General features: G+C 47.8%; 1 pseudogene across 1 annotated transcript in view; it reads left to right on the forward strand.

Annotated features, from left to right (window-relative positions):
* Positions 1-17,777, forward strand: part of LOC143696490 (zinc finger protein neuro-d4-like) — a 33,375-nt pseudogene extending 15,598 nt beyond the window's left edge. Inside the window, exons 8-12 of the transcript XR_013185928.1 lie at positions 1,666-1,716; positions 6,624-6,738; positions 9,838-9,950; positions 16,520-16,601; positions 17,565-17,777. The product of XR_013185928.1 is annotated as a zinc finger protein neuro-d4-like (transcript). The remainder of the gene's footprint in view (positions 1-1,665; positions 1,717-6,623; positions 6,739-9,837; positions 9,951-16,519; positions 16,602-17,564) is intronic.
* Positions 17,778-19,559: the final 1,782 nt, after the last annotated feature.

A 19,559-nucleotide genomic window follows, 5' to 3' on the forward strand; every position in this document is an offset into this window, starting at 1 on the left:
TTTGGGGGGGTTGAGGAGGTTTGGGGGGGTCTGGATGGTTTTGGGGGGATTTTGGGGGAGTTTTGGGGGGGTCTGGGAGCGTTTGGGGGGATTTTGGGGGTTTGAGAGGAGGTTTGGGGGCATTTGGGGGTTTGGGGGTGGTTGGCGGGGTTTTGGGAGGGTTGGGGAGGGTCTGTGCTGGTTTGGGGGGGTTTGGGGAGGGTTTTGGAGGGGTCTGGGATGGTTTTGGGGGGTTTTGAGGGGAGGTTTGGGGGGGGTTGGGGAGGGTCTGTGCTGGTTTGGGGGGGTCTGAGATGGTTTTGGGGGATTTTGGGGCGTTTTGGGGAGGGTTTGAGGGGGGATTTCGGGAGGGTTTCAGGGGTTTGGGGGGGATTTGGGGGTCTAGGATGGTTTTGGGGGGTTTGAGGGGGGTTTGGGGAGGGTTTTGGGGGGTTTTGGGGGGTTTGGGGACTTCGGGGGGCGTTGGGGGGTTTTGGGGGGGGATTTCGGGAGTTTTGGGGGGTTTGAGGTGGGTTTGGGGGAGGGTTTGGGGGGTCTGGGAGGGTTTTGGGGAGTTTTGGGGGAGTTTTGGGGGGGTTTGGGAGCGTTTGGGGGGGATTTTGGGGGTTTGAGAGGAGGTTTGGGGGGCATTTGGGGGGTTTGGGGGTGGTTGGGGGGGTTTTGGGAGGGTTGGGGAGGGGTCTGTGCTGGTTTGGGGGGTCTGGGATGGTTTTGGGGGGATTTTGGGGCTTTGAGATGGTTTTGGGGGGGTTTGGGGGATTTTGGGGCAGTTTTGGGGGGTTTGAGGCGGGTTTGGGGGGGTTTGGGGAGGGTCTGTGCTGGTTTTGGGGGGTTTGGGGGAGGTTTGGGGAGGGTTTTGGGGGTTTGGGGGGTTTGGGGAGGGTCTGGATAGTTTTGGGGGGTTTTGGGGGGATTTGGGGGTTTGAGGTGGGTTTGGGGGGTCTGTGCTGTTTTTGGGGCTTTGAGGGGGATTTGGGGGAATTTGGGAGGGATTTGGGGGGGGTTGGGTGAGTTTGGGGGGGCTTTGGTCCCATTTTTGGGGGTCTCTCTGATGGTTTTGGGGATTTTTGGGGGTGTTCTGGGGTATCTGTGCTGATTTTGGGGGGATTTAGGGGGCTCTGTGCTGTTTTGGGGGGTTTTGGGTGGGTTTTGGGGTCTCTGGGCTGGTTTTGGGGTTTTTTTGGCTTTTGGGGTATCTGGGCTGGTTTTGGAGGGTTCTGGGGGTTTTGGGGGTCTCTGGGCTGGTTTTGGGGGATTTAGGGGGCTCTGTGCTGGTTTTGGGGGGATTTGGGGATTTTTGTGGTCTCTGGGCTGATTTTGGGGTTTTTTGGGGGGTTTTTGGGGTCTCTGGGCTGGTTTTGGGGTTTGGCTTTTTTTGGGGTATCTGTGCTGATTTTGGGGGTTTTTGGGGGGTTTTTGGGGTCTCTGGGCTGGTTTTGGGGGTTTTTTGGGTTTTTTTGGGGGTATCTGGGCTGGTTTTTGGGGGGTTTTTTGGGTTTTTTGGGGTATCTGGGCTGATTTTGGGGGGATTTGGGGGTTTTTTTGGGGTCTCTGGCTGGTTTTGGGGATTTTTGGGGGGGTTTTTTTGGGGTATCTGTGCTGGTTTGGGGTTTGGGTTTTTTTGGGGGGGCTTCACCCCCATTTTTGTGCCTTCCCCTCCCTCAGAGTTTTACAAAGAATTGAACTGGGCCCCCGAAAACCAGCGCAGGAACACAGGTACCCCAAAATCACCCAAATTCACCCCAAATTCACCCCAAAATCACTCCAAAATGCCCAAATTCACCCCAAAACGCCCAAAATTCACCCCAAAATCACCCAAAATTCACCCCAAAATGCCCCAAATTCACACTAAAATGCCCAAATTCACCCCAAATTCACCCCAAAATGCCCCAGATTCACCCAAACGCCCCAAATTCACCCCAAATTCACCACAAAATGCCCCAAATTTACACCAAAATTCCCCAAATTCACCCCAAAACGCCCCAGATTCACCCCAAAATCACCCCAAACTCACCCCAAAATCCCCCAAAATGCCCCAAATTCACCTCAAAATGCCCCAAACTCAATCCAAAATACCTCAGAGCTCCCCAAAATCCCCCAAATTCACCCCAAACTCTCCCCAAAATGCCCCAAATTCACCCAAAATTCACCCAAAGCACCCCAAATTTACCCCAAAATTCACCCCAAAATCCCCCAAATTCACCAGAAATTCACCCCCAAATCCCCAAACTCACCCCAAAACACCCCAAAATTCACCCCAAAATACCCCAGAGCTCCCAAAATCCCCAAATTCACCCCAAAAATCCCCCAAAATCTCCCAGAGTGCCCAAATTCACCAGAGCTCCCCAAAATCCCCCAAATTCACCACAAAAGCCACCCCCAAATCCCCCCAATTTACCCCTAAAATGCCCCAAATTCACCCAAAGGGCCCCAAATTTACCCCAAAATCCCCCCCCAAAATCCCCACGTTCACCCTAAAATGCCCAAACTCACCCGAAATTCTCCCCAAAATCCCCACATTCACCCAATTCACCCGAAGTTCACCCCAAAAATCCCCCAAACTCGACCCAAAATCCCCAATTCACCCCAAAAATCCCCCAAATTCACCCCAAATTCACCAGAAATTCACCCCAAAATCCCAAAACTCAGAACGAAATACCCCAAAATTCACCCCAAAAATCCCCAAACTCTCCCCAAAATGCCCCAAATTCACCAGAAATTCACCCCAAAATCCCCAAAATTCACCCCAAAATTCACCCCAAATCCCCCAAGTTCACCCCAAAAATCCCCCAAATTCACCCCAAAATTCACCCCAAAATCCCCAAATTCACCCAAAATTCACCCCAAAATCCCCCAAATTCACCCCAAATCCCCAAAATGCCCCAAATTCACCCCAACATCCCCCAAATTCACCCCAAAACACCCAAAATTCACCCCAAACTCTCCCCAAAATCCCCCAAATTCACCCAAAATCCCCCAAAGCAGCTCCTGGTGAATTTTGGGCAGTTTTGGGCATTTTTTGGGGGGGATTTGGGGATTTTTTTTTTGGGTCCCTCCCCCAAATTTGGGGTTCTTTGGGGGAACCTCAGGAGATTTTGGGTTTTTTTGGGGAGGATTTTTGGGGTGATTTTGGGTTTTATTTGGGTTTTTTGGGTTTTTTTGTGGGTTTTTTGTTGTTTGTTTGTTTTGGGGTTTTGGGGTTTTTGTGGATTTTTTGGGGATTTTTTTTGGGTCCCTCCCCAGATTTTGGGGTTTCTTTGGGGAACTTCAGGAGATTTTGGGGTTTTTTGGGGGGAGGATTTTTGGGGTTTTTGGGTTTTTTTGTGGGGTTTTTTGTTAGTTTTTGGGGTTTTTGGGGTTTTTTTGTGAGTTTTTGGGGATTTTTTGGGGTCCCTCTCCCACATTTCGGGGTTCTCTGGGTGGTTTCTTTGGGGGAACCTCAGGAGATTTTGGGGTTTCTTGGGGAGGATTTTTGGGGAGATTTTTGGGGTTTTTTGGGTGTTTTTTTTGGGTTTTTTTCTCTGTTTGTTTTGGGGTTTTTGTGGATTTTTGTGGATTTTTTGGGGATTTTTTTTGGGGTCCCACCCCACATTTCGGGGTTCTCTGGGGAGATTTTTGGGGGAACCTCAGGAGATTTTGGGTTTCTTGGGGAGGATTTTTGGGGAGATTTTTTGGGGTTTTTTGTGGTTTTATTTGGGTTTTATGTTTGTTTGTTTGGGGGTTTTTTCGTTTTGTTTTTGGGGCTTTTTTTGGAATTTTTTGGGGATTTTTTGGGTCCTCTCCCACATTTCGGGGTTCTCTGGGTTTTTCTTTGGGGAACCTCAGGAGATTTTGGGGTTTCTTGGGAGGATTTTTGGGCTGGTTTTGGGATTTTTTTTGCTCTTTTGGGGTTTTTATTTGGGTTTTTTGTGGGATTTTTTGGGGTCCCACCCCACATTTCGGGATCTCTGGGGAGGTTTTTTGGGGGAACCTCAGGAGAATTAGGGGGTTTTTTGGGGAGATTTTTGGGGTTTTTTGGTTTTTTTGGTTGGGTTTTTGTTTTTTTTTTTTTTTTTGTGTTTTATTTGGTTTTGGTTTTTGGGGGTTTTTTTGTGGATTTTTGGGGATTTTTTTGGGGTCCCTCTCCCACATTTTGGGGTTCTCTGGGGTTTTTCTTTGGGGAACTTCAGGAGATTTTGGGGTTTTTTTGGGGGAGGATTTTTGGGGGGATTTGGGCTTTTATTTGGGTTTTTTTGGTATTTTGTGGGTTTTTTGTTGTTTGTTTGTTTTTGGGGTTTTGGGGTTTTTGTGGATTTTTTGGGGATTTTTTTTGGGTCCCTCCCCCAGATTTTGGGGTTTCTTTGGGGAACCTCAGGAGATTTTGGGTTTTTTAGGGAGGATTTTGGGAGATTTTTTGGGGTTTTTGGGTGTTTTTTTGGGTTTTTTCTCTGTTTGGTTTTGGGGTTTTTTGTGATTTTTTGTGGATTTTTGGGGATTTTTTTTGGGGTCCCTCTCCCACATTTTGGGGCTCTCTGGGGAGGTTTTTTGGGGGAACCTCAGGAGATTTTGGGGTTTTTTAGGAGGATTTTTGTGGTTATTTTTGGGTTTTTTTGTGGATTTATTTTGGTTTTATGTTTGTTTGTTTGGGGGTTTTTTCGTTTTGTTTTTGGGGCTTTTTTTTGGGATTTTTTTGGGGATTTTTTTGGGGTCCCCCCCCACATTTCGGGGTTCTCTGGGGCGGTTTCTTTGGGGGAACCTCAGGACATTTTGGGGTTTCTTGGGGAGGATTTTTGGGGTGATTTTTTTGGTTTTTTGTGGATTTTTGGGACATTTTTTGGGGGTCCCTCCCCACATTTTGGGGTTTTCTGGGGAGGTTTCTTTGGGGGAACCTCAGGAGATTTTGGGGTTTTTTAGGAGGATTTTTGGGGAGATTTTTTGGGGTTTTTTGGGTGTTTTTGGGGTTTTTTTTCTTTGTTTGGTTTTGGGGTTTTTTGTGGATTTTGGTGGATTTTGGGGGATTTTTTTTGGGGTCCCACCCCACATTTCGGGTTCTCTGGGGAGGTTTTTTGGGGGAACCTCAGGAGATTTTGGGGTTTCTTGGGGAGGATTTTTGGGGAGATTTTGGGGTTTTTTGGGGTTTTTTTGGTTGTTTTTTTTGTGGGTTTTTTTTTTTTTTGGTTTTTTGTGTTTTATTTGGTTTTGGTTTTTTGGGGTTTTTTTTGTGTATTTTTGGGGATTTTTTTGGGGGTCCCTCCCCCACATTTTGGGGTTCTCTGGGGGTTTTTTCTTTGGGGGAACTTCAGGAGATTTTGGGGTTTTTTTGGGGAGGATTTTTGGGCTGATTTTGGGCTTTTTTCTGTTTTGGGGTTTTTATTTCAGTTTTTTGTGGGATTTTTGGGGGGATTTTTTTTGGGGTCCCTCCCCCAGATTTTGGGGTTCTCTGGGGTTTTTCTTTGGGTGACCTCAGGAGATTTTGGGGTTTTTTTAGGTGGGGATGCTTTTTTTTTTTTTGGTTTTCTGGCATTTCTTGAATCTTTATTTCTTTGATTTTTTTTATTGTTTTTTTGTGATTTTTTGGGACTTTTTTCCCGCGATTTTTCCAGGTTATTTTTTCGGGGTCCCCCCCACATTTCGGGGTTCTCTGGGAGGTTTCTTTGGGGAACCTCAGGAGATTTTGGGGTTTTTGGGGAGGATTTTTGGGGTGATTTTTTGTTTTTTTTTGAGGTTTTTTGTGGGTTTTTTTTGTTTGGTTTTTTTTTGGGGGGCCTTTTTTTTTGGGGGATTTTTCTTTATTTTTTTGGGGTCCCCCCCACATTTCGGGTTCTCTGGGGTTTTTCTTTGGGTGAACCTCAGGACATTTTGGAGCTTTTTAGGGAGGGTTTTTTTTTGGTTTTTTTGCCCTTTTTTTTGCATCTTGATTTGGTGTTTTTTCCTTATTTTTTCGGGGATTTTTCGGGTTCTTTTTCCCGGGATTTTTTCAGGGTTATTTTTTTGGGGTCCCTCTCCCACATTTCGGGGTTCTCTGGGCGGTTTCTTTGGGGAACCTCAGGAGATTTTGGGTTTTTTTTTAGGCGGGGATGCTTTTTTTTTTGTTTTTTTGCCCTTTTTTTGCATCTTTATTTGGTGTTTTTTTCTTTATTTTTTCGGGGATTTTTCAGATTCTTTTTCCCAGGATTTTTTCCAGGTTATTTTTTGGGGCCCCCCCACATTTCGGGGTTCTCTGGGGAGATTTCTTTGGGGGAACCTCAGGAGATTTTGGGGTTTTTTGGGAGGATTTTTGGGGTGATTTTTTGTTTTTTGGTTTTTTTTTAAGGTTTTTTGTGGGTTTTTTTGTTTGGTTTTTTTTTGGGGGTTTTTTTGTGGATTTTTGGGGATTTTTTTCTGGGTTCCCACCCACATTTCTGGGCTCTCTGGGAGTTTTTCTTTGGGTGAACCTCAGGAGATTTGGGTTTTTTTAGGTGGGGACGCTTTTTTTTTTTTGTTTTCGGGCATTTCTTGAATCTTTATTTCTTTGATTTTTTTTATTGTTTTTTGGGATATTTTGGGACTTTTTTCCCCGGATTTTTCCAGGGTTATTTTATTGGGGTCCCCCCCACATTTCGGGGTCACCCACCCACCCCCCTTTTTTTTATTTTTTTTTTTAGGCCGCCCCGCCCCCCCGGGCCCCCCCCGAGGGTCCCTGCGATTTCTGCACGGGGGGAGCGCGGGCCCGGGGCAGCGAGGAGCAGCTGATAGCGTGTGCAGACTGCGGGAGGGCAGGTGGGGACATTGGGGACATTAATGGGGACATTGGGGACATTGGGGACATTGGGGACAGCATTGGGGACATTGGGGACATCATTGGGGACATCATTGGGACACTGGGGAGCAGCTGATAGCGTGTGCGGACTGTGGGAGGGCAGGTGGGGACAGCAATGGGACATTGGGGACATTGGGGACATCATTGGGACAGCATTGGGACATCATTGGGGAGCAGCTGATAGCGTGTGCAGATTGTGGGAGGGCAGGTGGGACATTGGGGACATCATTGGGGACATTGGGGACAGCAATGGGACATTGGGACATTGGGGAGCAGCTGATAGCGTGTGCAGATTGTGGGAGGGCAGGTGGGGACAGCAATGGGGACATTGGGGACATTGGGGACATTGGGGACAGCATTGGGGACATTGGGGACATTGGGGACAGCATTGGGGACATTGGGGACATTGGGGAGCAGCTGATAGCGTGCGGATTGTGGGAGGGCAGGTGGGACATTGGGGACATTAATGGGGACATTGGGGACATTGGGGAGCAGCTGATAGCGTGTGCGGACTGTGGAGGGCAGGTGGGGACATTGGGACATCATTGGGGACATTGGGGACACCATTGGGGAGCAGCTGATAGCGTGTGCAGACTGTGGGAGGGCAGGTGGGGACATTGGGGACATTGGGACATCATGGGGACATTGGGGAGCAGCTGATAGCGTGTGCAGACTGTGGGAGGGCAGGTGGGGACATTGGGGACATTGGGGACATCATTGGGGACATCATTGGGGAGCAGCTGATAGCGTGTGCAGACTGCGGGAGGGCAGGTGGACATTGGGACATTGGGACATCATTGGGGACATTGGGGACATCATTGGGGACATTGGGGACATTGGGGAGCAGCTGATAGCGTGTGCAGACTGTGGGAGGGCAGGTGGGGACAGCAATGGGGACATTAATGGGGGACATTGGGGACATTGGGGACATCATTGGGGACACTGGGGACATCATTGGGGAGCAGCTGATAGCGTGTGCAGACTGTGGGAGGGCAGGTGGGGACATTGGGGACATCATTGGGGACATTGGGGACATTGGGAGCAGCTGATAGCGTGTGCGGATTGTGGGAGGGCAGGTGGGGACATTGGGGACATCATTGGGGACATCACTGGGGACATTGGGGACATCACTGGGACATTGGGACATCATTGGGGACATTGGGGACATCATTGGGGAGCAGCTGATAGCGTGTGCAGACTGTGGGAGGGCAGGTGGGGACATTGGGGACATTAATGGGGACATTGGGGACATCATTGGGGACATCATTGGGGACATTGGGGACATTGGGGACACCATTGGGGACATCATTGGGGACATTGGGGAGCAGCTGATAAGCGTGTGCAGATTGTGGGAGGGCAGGTGGGGACATTGGGGACATTGGGGACATCATTGGGGACATTGGGGACATCATTGGGGACATTGGGACATTGGGGACATCATTGGGGAGCAGCTGATAGCGTGTGCGGATTGTGGGAGGGCAGGTGGGGACAGCAATGGGGACATTGGGACATTGGGGACATTGGGGACATCATTGGGGACATTGGGGAGCAGCTGATAGCGTGTGCAGACTGTGGGAGGGCAGGTGGGGACATTGGGGACATTAATGGGGACATTAATGGGGACATTGGGGACATCATTGGGGACATCAATGGGGACATTGGGAGCAGCTGATAGCGTGTGCGGACTGTGGGAGGGCAGGTGGGGACATTGGGGACATCATTGGGGACATTGGGGACATTGGGGACACCATTGGGGACATTGGGGACATTGGGGACATTGGGACACCATTGGGGACATTGGGGACATTGGGGACATTGGGACCCTTCCCCAAATTCAGGACCCTCAGGGACCCCCAGAATCGTCTCCAAATCCCCCAAATTCCCCCCATTGGGGACATCAATGGGGACATTGGGGACAATGGGGACTGTGAGGGGATTGGGGAATGGGGACATTGGGGACAACCCCCAGAATCGTCCTCCAAATCCCCCAAATTCCCCCCATTGGGGACATCAATGGGGACATTGGGACAATGGGGACTGTGAGGGGATTGGGGGAATGGGGACATTGGGGACATTGGGGGGACATTTGGGGGTTGGGGACATTGGGGACTGTGAGGGGATTGGGGACATTGAGGGGACATTGGGGACAATGGGGGGGTTGTGGACATTGGACATGGGGGGGATTTGGGGACACTGGGGGGATTTGGGGACATTGGGGACTGTGAAGGGATTTGGGACATTGGGGGGACATTGGGGGGACATTGGGACCCTTCCCCAAATTCTGGACCCTCAGGGACCCCCAGAATCGTCTCCAATCCCCCAAATTCCCCCATTGGGGACATCAAATGGGGACATTGGGGGAACATTGAGGACATTGGGGGGATTTGGGACATCCCTGGGGACATTGGGGACATTGATGGGACATTGATGGGGACATTGGGGCCATTGGGGACATCATTGGGGAGATCAGTGGGGACATCAATGGGGACATTTGGGACAGCACTGGGGACATTGGGACCCTTCCCCAAATTCAGGACCCTCAGGGACCCCAGAATCCTCCCCATTGGGGACATCAATGGGGACATTGGGGACAAATGGGGGGATTGGGGGACACTGGGGACACTGGGGACATTGGGGGGACATTTGGGGATTGGGGACATTGGGGACAATGGGGGGGTTGGGGACATTGGGACATGGGGTGCATTTGGGGACACTGGGGACATTGGGGGAACATTGGGGGGACATTGGGGACATCAATGGGGACATTGGAGGAATTGGGACATTGGGGACATTATTGGGGACATTATTGGGGACATTGGGGGGACATTGGGGGACATCAATGGGGACATTGGGGGACATCAATGGGGACATTGGGGACACTGGGGACACTGGGGGATTTGTGACATCAATGGGGACATTGGGGGGGTTGTGGACATCAGTGGGGTCATTGGGGCCATTGGGGACACTGGGGACACCAATGGGGCCATTGGGGCCGTTGGGGCCGCGCTGGGGGTGGATTTTGGGCTGATTTGGGGTGAATTTGGGCCCGGTGCCCCCAGGCCACCCCTCGTGCCTGCAGTTCTCGCTGGCCATGGCGGCGGCGGCGCGCTCGTACCGCTGGCAGTGCATCGAGTGCAAGTCCTGCAGCCTCTGCGGCACGGCCGAGAACGACGTGAGCGAGCCCCAAAATCAGCCCCAGATCCGGCCAAAATCACCCCAAAATCAGCCCCAAATCCGACCCAAAATCAGCCCAAAATCCGACCCAAAATCACCCCAAAATCAGCCCCAGATCCGACCCAAAATCACCCCAAAATCACCCCAAAATCACCCCAAAAATCCGACCTAAAATCACCCAGATCTGACCCAAAATCCGCCCAAAAATCCGACCCAAAATCAGCCCAAAATCAGCCCAAAATCAGCCCAAAATCCACCCAGATCCGACACAAAATCCACCCCAAAATCCACCCCCAAATCACCCCCAAAATCAGCCCCAAATCAGCCCCAAAATCCACCCCCAAAATCAGCCCCAGATCAGACCTAAAATCACCCCAAAATCACCCCAAAATCATCCCCAAAATCACCCCAAAATCACCCCCAAAATCAGCCCCAAAATCACCCCAAAATCACCCCAAAATCACCCCAAAATCAGCCCCAAAATCAGCCCCAAAATCACCCCCAGATCAGACCCAAATTCCCCCAGATCTGCACCAAAATTCGCCCAAAATCCTCCCCAAAATCCACCCAGATCCACCCCAAAAATCCTCACAAAAAATGACCAGATCCGACCCAAAATGCACGCAAATCCATCCCAAAATCCACACAAAATCACCCCAAAATCATCCCCAAAATCCACCCAAATCCACCCCCCAAAATCCCCCAGATCTGACCCAAAATCCAACACAAAATCATCCCAAAATCCACCCCAAAATCAGCCCCAAATCCAACACAAAATCACCCCAAAATCCACCCCAAAATCCACCCAGATCTGACCCAAAATCACCCCAAAATCAGCCCCAAAATCAGCCCCAAAATCACCCCCAAAATCAGCCCAAAATCAGCCCCAAATCAGCCCCAAAATCAGCCCAAAATCAGCCCAAAATCAGCCCAAAATCAGCCCCAAAATCAGCCCAAAATCAGCCCCAAAATCCTCCACAAAATCCACCCAAATCCACCCTAAAATCCTCCCAAAAATGACCCAGATCTGACCCAAAATCCGCCAAAAATCGACCCAAAATCACCCAGATCCGACCCAAAATCCACACAAATCCACCCCAAAATCAGCCCCAAAATCACCCAGATCCACCACAAAATCACCCAGATGTGACCCAAATCAGCCCAAAATCAGCCCCAAAATCAGCCCCAAATCTGACCCAAAATCAGCCCCAAAATCAGCCCAAAATCAGCCCCAAAATCAGCCAGATCTGACCCAAAATATGACCCAAAATCAGCCCAAAATCAGCCCCAAATCACCCAGATCCGACACAAAATCCACCCCAAAATTCCCCAGATCCGCCCCAAAATCCACACAAAATCCACCCCAAAATCCATACAAAATCCACCCCAAAATCATCCCCAAAATCAACCCAAATCCAACCCAAATCCACCCCAAAATCCACCCAAATCCGCCCCAAAATCATCCCCAAAATCCACCCAAATCCACCCCCCAAAATCCCCCAGATCTGACCCAAAATCACCCCAAATCAGCCCCAAAATCACCCCAAAACCAGCCCAAAATCACCCCAAAATCAGCCCAAAATCACCCCCAAAATCAGCCCCCAAAATCAGCCCAAAATCAGCCCCAAAATCAGCCCCAAAATCCACCCAGATCCGACCCAAAATGCACCCAAATCCACACAAAATCCACCCCAAAATCCCCCCCCAGATCTGACCCAAAATCTGCCCAAATCTACCCCTAAATCATCCCCCAAAATCCACCCAGATCTGACCCAAAATCACCCCAGATCTGACCCAAAATATGACCCAAAATCAGCCCCAAAATCCACCCAGATCTGCCCCAAAATCCAACACAAAATCATCCCCAAAATCCACCCCAAAATCAGCCAAAATCACCCAGATCTGCCCCAAAAATCACCCAGATCTGCCCCAAAATATGACCCAAAATCAGCCCCAAAATCCACCCAGATCTGACCCAAAATCAGCCCCAGATCTGCACCAAATCACCCCAAAATCACCCCCAAATCACCCCAAAATTAGCCCCAAAATCCACCCCCAAAATCAGCCCCAGATCAGCCCCAAAATCACCCCAAAATCACCCCCAAAATCACCCCAAAATCACCCCAAAATCTGCCCAAATCAGCCCAAAATCAGCCCCAAAATCACCCCCAAATCAGCCCAAAATCACCCCAAAATCACCCCCAAAATCAGCCAAAATCAGCCCCAAATCCGACCCAAAATCAGCCCCAAAATCCACCCAGATCTGATCCAAAATCACCCCAAAATCAGCCCCAGATCTGACCCAAAATCAGCCCAAAATCCGACCCAAAATCACCCCAAAATCCACCCAGATCTGCCCCCAAAATATGACCCAAAATCAGCCCCAAAATCACCCAGATCTGACCCAAAATCAGCCCCAAAATCAGCCCAAAATTACCCAGATCCGACCCAAAATATGACCCAAAATCAGCCCCAAAATCACCCAGATCTGACCCAAAATCACCACAAAATCAGCCCCAAATCACCCCCAGATCAGACCCAAAATCCCCCAGATCTGCACCAAAATTCGCCCCAAAAATCCTCCCAAAATCCACCCAGATCCACCCCAAAATCCTCCCAAAATCCACCCAGATCTGCCCCAAAATTCACCCAAATCCACCCCAAAATCCACCCAAAATCATCCCCAAAATCCACCCAGATCTGCCCCAAAATCCACCCCAAATCCACCCCAAAATCCTCCAAAATTCACCCAGATCCGACCCAAAATCTGCCCCAAAATCCACCCCAAAATCTGCCCCAAAATCCACCAAATCCAACCCCCCACCAAATCTCCCAAATCCGACCCAAAATCCCCCAAATCCACCCCAAAATCCCTGCCAAAATCCTGGGTTTTTTCCCCCAAAATCCCCATTTTTCCCTAAATTCCCCATTTTCCCAATATTCATGTTATGTTTTTGCCCAAAATCGGCGTTTTTTGCCCCAAAAATCAACATTTTCCCCACCAAAATCCGGGGTTTTTCCCCAAATTCCATTTTCCCAAAATCCAGTTTATTTTTTTGCCCAAAATCGACATTTTTGCCCCCAAAATCCAATTTTTTCCCCCAAAAATCAACATTTTCCCACCCAAAGATCCCGGGGTTTTTTCCCCAAAATCCCCATATTTTCCCCAATTCCCATTTTTCCCCAAAATCCCTATTTTTGTTTTTGCCCAAATTTTGGGTTTTTTGCCCCAAATCAGGAGCAGCTGCTGTTCTGTGACCATTGTGACCGCGGGTACCACAAATTCTGTTTCTTTTACTTTTTCCCCCTAAATCCCCAATTTTCCCCCAAAATCCCCATTTTTCCCCAAAATCCCATTTATTTTTTTGCCCAGAATTGGCATTTTTCTCCCAAAAATCGACATTTTTTCCCCACCAAAATCCCATTTTTTTCCCCAAAAATCGATGGGTTTTGCCACCAAAAATCCCCATTTTTCCCCAAAAAATCCCATTTATTTCCCCCAAAATCCCCTTTTTCCCTATCCCCATTTTCCCCCAAAATCCCTATTTTTGTTTTTGCCCAAATTTTGGGTTTTTCACCCCAAATCAGGAGCAGCTGCTGTTCTGTGACCATTGTGACCGCGGGTACCACAAAATCTGTTTCTTTTACTTTTCCCCCAAAATCCCCAATTTTCCCCCAAATTCCCCATTTTTCCCAAAATCCCGTTTATTTTTTTACCCAAAATCGTCGTTTTTTGCCCCAAAAATCGACATTTTTTCCCCACCAAAATCCCATTTTTTCCCCCAAAAATCGACATTTTCCCCACCAAAAATCAACATTTTCCCTGCCAAAATCCCGGGTTTTTCCCCCCAAAATCCCCATTTTTTCCCAAAATCCCATTTATTTTTTTGCCCAAAATGGCAATTTTTGCCCCAAAATCGACATTTTTTCCCCACCAAAATCCCATTTTTTTACCCAAAAATTGACATTTTTCCACCCAAAAATCCCCATTTTTCCACCCCAAAATCCCATTTTTTCCCCCAAAATCCCCATTTTTCCCCCAAAACTATTTTTCCCAAAATCCCTATTTTTATTTTTGCCCAAATTTGGGGTTTTTCCCCCAAATCAGGAGCAGCTGCTGTTCTGTGACCATGGTGACCGTGGGTACCACAAAATCCGTTTATTTTACTTTTTCCCCCTAATCCCCAATTTTCCCCAAAATCCCCATTTTCCCCAAAATCCCGTTTATTTTTTTGCCCAAAATTGGCATTTTTTGCCCCAAAAATCGACATTTTTTTCCCACCAAAATCCCATTTTTTCCACCAAAAATCAACATTTTCCCCACCAAAAATCGACATTTTCCCTGCCAAAATCCCATTTTTTCCCCCAAAATCCGGGTTTTTCCCCCAATTCCCATTTTTCCCAAAATCCCTATTTTTGTTTTTGCCCAAATTTGGGGTTTTTTGCCCCAAACCAGGAGCAGCTGCTGTTCTGTGATGATTGTGACCGTGGGTACCACAAATCCGTTTATTTTACTTTTCCCCCAAAATCCCCATTTTTCCCCAAAATCCCGTTTATTTTTTGCCCAAAATCCCATTTTTTCCCCCAAAATCCCAATTTTTCCCCCCAATTCCCTTTTCCCCAAATCCCCTGTTATTTTTTTGCCAAAATCGACATTTTTTCCCCCAAAATCCTGGGGTTTGTTCCCCCAAAATCCGCGTTTTTTCCCCAAATCCGTTTATTTTTTTGCCCAAAATCGCCATTTTTTTCCCCAAAAATTGACACTTTCCCCACAAAATCCCGATTTTTTCCCACCAAAATCCCATTTTTTTCCCACCAAATCCCATTTTTTTTCCCCAAAATCCCCATTTCCCCCAAATCCCATTTCCCCAAAATCCCTATTTTTGTTTTTGCCCAAATTTGGGGTTTTTCCCCCCCAAATCAGGAGCAGCTGCTGTTCTGTGACCATTGTGACCGCGGGTACCACAAATTCTCTTCATTTGATTTCTTGCCCCAAAATCCCCATTTTTCCCAAAATCCCGTTTATTTTTTTTGCCCAAAATCGGCGTTTTTTGCCCCAAAAATCGACATTTTTTCCCCACCAAAATCCCATTTTTTTCCCCAAAATTGACATTTTCCCCCCAAAAATCCCCATTTTTTCCCCCCAAAATCCGGGGTTTTTCCCCCAAAATCCCCATATTTTTCCCAAATCCCATTTTCCCCAAAATCCCCATTTTTGGTTTTGCCCAAAATCCCCATTTTTCACCCCAAACCAGGAGCAGCTGCTGTTCTGTGACGATTGTGACCGTGGGTACCACAAATTCTGTTTATTTTACTTTTCCCCCAAAATCCCCAATTTTTCCCCAAAAATCCCCATTTCCCCAAAATCCCGTTTATTTTTTTGCCCAAAATCGCCATTTTTTTCCCCAAAAATTGACATTTTCCCCACAAAATCCCCATTTTTTTTCCCACCAAATCCCATTTTTTCCCCCAAAATCCCGGGTTTTTTGCCCAAAATCCCCATTTCTCCCCAATTCCCATTTTTCCCCAAAATCCCTATTTTGTTTTTGCCCAAATTTGGGGTTTTTCACCCCAAATCAGGAGCAGCTGCTGTTCTGTGACGATTGTGACCGTGGGTACCACAAATTCTGTTTCTTTTATTTTTCCCCCAAAATCCCCATTTTTCCCCAAAATCCCCATTCTTTCCCAAAATCCCGGTTTTTTTTTCCCAAAATTGCCATTTTTTGCCCCAAAAATCGACATTTTTTCCACCAAAATCCATTTTTTTTCCCCAAAAATTGACATTTTCCCTGCCAAAAATCCCCATTTTTCCCCCCAAAATCCCGGGGTTTTTTCCCCAAAATCCCCATATTTTCCCCAAATCCCATTTCCCCAAAATCCCTATTTTTGTTTTTGCCCAAATTTGGGTTTTTCGCCCCAAATCAGGAGCAGCTGCTGTTCTGTGACCATTGTGACCGTGGGTACCACAAATTCTGTTTCTTTTACTTTTTCCCCAAAATCCCCAATTTTTCCCCCAAAATCCCCATTTTTTCCCCAAAATCCCGTTTATTTTTTGCCCAAAATCGGCGTTTTTTGCCCCAAAAATCAACATTTTCCCCCCAAAAATCCCCATTTTTCCCCCCAAAATCCCATTTTTTCCCCCAAACTCCGGGTTTTTCCCCAAATCCCATTTCCCCAAAATCCCTATTTTTGTTTTTGCCCAAAATCCCCATTTTTTGCCCCAAATCAGGAGCAGCTGCTGTTCTGTGACCATTGTGACCGTGGGTACCACAAATTCTGTTTCTTTTACTTTTCCCCCAAAATCCCCAATTTTCCCCCAAAATCCCCATTTTCCCAATGTTATGTTTTTGCCCAAAATCAGCATTTTTTTGCCCCAAAAATCCCCATTTTCCCCACCAAAATCCCATTTTTTCCCCCAAAAATCGACGTTTTTCCCTCCAAAAATCCCCATTTTTCCCCAAAAAATCCCATTTTTTCCCCCAAAATCCCCCTTTTTCCCTATCCCCATTTTTTCCCAAATCCCTATTTTTGTTTTTGCCCAAATTTGGGTTTTTCACCCCAAATCAGGAGCAGCTGCTGTTCTGTGACGATTGTGACCGTGGGTACCACATGTACTGCCTGAGCCCGCCCATGGCCGAGCCCCCCGAGGGTAAAAATGGGGAATTTGGGCAAATTTGGGACATTTTGGGCATTTTGGGGCATTTTGGGGTTTTTTGGGATTTTTTGGGGATTTTTTGGGATTTTTTTGGGGGGGTGTTTTAGGGGGATTTTGGGGGAGTTTTTTGATTTTTGGGGGATTTTTGGGGTGGATATTGAGGGGATTTTTTTGGTTTTGGGGGATTTTTTGGGGATTTTTTGGGGATTTTGGGGGCATTTGGGATTTTTGGGGTGGTTTTGAGGAGTTTTAGGGGGATTTTTTTGATTTTTGGGGGATTTTTTGGGGATTTTGGGGGAATTTGGGGGCATTTTTTGAGGATTTTTGGGGGATTTGAGGTGGTTTTAGGGGGATTTTTGGGCATTTTTGGAGATTTTTTTGGGGATTTGGGGGATTTTGGGGTGGTTTTAGGGGGATTTTGGGGGGATTTTTGGGGGTGGTTTTGAGGGATTTGAGTTGGTTTTAGGGGCATTTTTGGGGGGATTTGGGAGAATTTTCTTGGGATTTTGGGGGAATTTTGGAGGAAATTTGGGGATTTTTCGGGGATTTATTTTGGGAATTTTGGGGGATTTTTAGGGAGATTTGGGATGGTTTTAGAGGGATTTTTTTCAGATTTTTGGGGGGTTTGGGGGGATTTTGGGGGATTTTTTGGGGGATTTTTTTGGATTTTGGGGGGATTTTGTGTGGAATTTGGGGCTTTTTGGGGATTTTTGTGAGATTTGGGGAATTTTGGGGGGGATTTTTTTGGGGTATTTTTTTTGATTTTTGGGGGATTTTTGGGGGGATTTTGGGATGGTTTTAGAGGATTTTTGGGGGATCTTTTTGGGGATTTGGGGGTTTTTGGGGGGGGGATTTCTTTGGGATTTTTGGGGTATTTTGGGGTGGATTTACGATGTATTTATGCCAATTTCGCACCCCCATCATTTTGGGCTGAAATCCGGCGTTTTTTGGCCGCAGGGAGCTGGAGCTGCCACCTGTGCCTGAGGCAGCTGAAGGAAAAGGCCTCGGCCTTCATCACCTCACTTAGGGGGGACCCCAAAACCTCCCCGGAAAAACCCCGAAAATGACGAAAAAAAACCCCGAAAATGACGAAAAAACCCCAAAAATGACAAAAAACCCCAAACCCCTCCCCAAAAAAACAAAAAACAAAAACCTCGAAAAGCCATAAAAGAGCTGGGGGGGGGAGGGGAAGTTCCATGAGGGGAGGGGGCGGGGCCACGGAGCGTTGCATGATGGGAAAATTGGGGGGGGGCCTCAAACCCCGCGTGGATTTTTGGGGTTTTTTTTGGGGTTTTTTGGGGGTTTTTTTTTGGGGGGGTTTTTTGGGGGGGTTTTGGTGTTTGTTTAATGGGGTTTTTTTGGGGGGGGGAGGGGTTTTTGGGGTCTCCCCCCCCACCCCAAATTTTGGGGTCCCCCCCCCCGCCGTGGTGTCGTGGTCGGTTCTGTGCTGTGGTGTCCGTGCAGTAAAATTGGGGGCGCCCCGCCTCCCCCCCAAACCCAGAGTGAGCAGAGAACGGATTTGGGGGAAATCGGGGGAAATCGGGAAAATTGGGGAGTTTGGGGAGAAATTGGGGTGAAATTGGGGGAATTTGGGGGGGAAATTGGGGGATTTTGGGGGGAAATTAGGGAGATATTGGGGAAAATTGGGGAGAGAAATTGGGAGAATTTGGGAAAAATTGGGAAAAAAATTGGGGGAAAATTGGGGGAGTTTGGGGAGAAATTGGGGGAGAATTGGGGAAAATTGGGGGAGAAATTGGGGGAAATTGGGGAGAAATTGGGAGAATTTGGGAAAATTGGGGGAAATTGGGAGAAATTCAGGGAATTTGGGGTAAAATTGGGGGAATTTGGGGGGAAATTAGGGAGAAATTGGGAAAAATTGGGGGAATTTGGGGTGAAATTGGGGAGAAATTGGGGGGAATTTGGGGAGAAATTCAGGAAAATTGGGGGAATTTGGGGAGAAATTGGGGGAATTTGGGGTGAAATTGGGGAGAAATTGGGGGAAATTGGGGTGAAATTGGAGGGAAATTGGGGAGAAATTGGGGGAATTTGGGGAGAAATTGGGGGAAAAATTGGGGAATTTGGGGAGAAAATTTGGGGAAAATTCGGGGAAATTGGGGAGAAATTCAGGAAATTTGGGGAGAAATCTGGGGAATTTGGAGGGAAAATTGGGGAAATTGGGGAGAAATTTGGGGATTTTGGGGGGAAATTGGGGAGAAATTGGGGAGAAATTGGGGGAATTTAGGGAGGAATTGGCGGAATTTGGGGAGAAATTGTGGAAGTTTGGGGCAAAGTTTGGGGAATTTGGGGGGAAATTCGGGGATTTTGGGGGGGAATTCGGGAAATTGGGGGAATTTGGGGAGGAATTGGATGAAAATTTGTGGAATTTGGGGAGAAATTTGGGGGAAAATTTGGGAATTTGGGGAGGGGGAAGGGGCGGGAATTTGGGAGAAATTGGGGGATTTTGGAAAAAGTGGGGGAATTTGGGGAGAAATTGGATGAAATTCGTGGAATTTGGGGAGAAATTGGGGGAGTTTGGGGAGAAATTGGGGGAATTTTTTGGGAGAAATTGGGGGAGAAATTCGGGAAGAAATTGGGGAGATATTGGGGGAATTTGGGGCAAAATTTGGGAATTTGGGGAGAAATTTGGGGAGTTTGGGAAAAATTGGGGAATTTGGGGAGAAATTCAGGAAAATTGGGGGAATTTGGGGGGAAATTGGGGGAGTTTGGGGAAAATTTGGGGGGAAATTGGGGGAATTTTGGGGGGGGTCCTGCTGGGATTTTGGAGAAATTGGGGAATTTTGGGGGAATTTGGGGATTCGGGAAAAATTGGGGGAAAATGGGGGGAGAAATTGGGGGGAGAATTGGGGAAATTGGAGGGAATTTGGGGGAAATTGGGGGAATTTTGGGGGGGTCCTGCTGGGATTTTGGGAGAAATTGGGGGAATTTGGGGGA

The sequence above is a fragment of the Agelaius phoeniceus genome, chromosome 36, assembly GCF_051311805.1.
Source record: "Agelaius phoeniceus isolate bAgePho1 chromosome 36, bAgePho1.hap1, whole genome shotgun sequence".
NCBI classification, from domain to species: Eukaryota; Metazoa; Chordata; class Aves; order Passeriformes; family Icteridae; genus Agelaius; species Agelaius phoeniceus.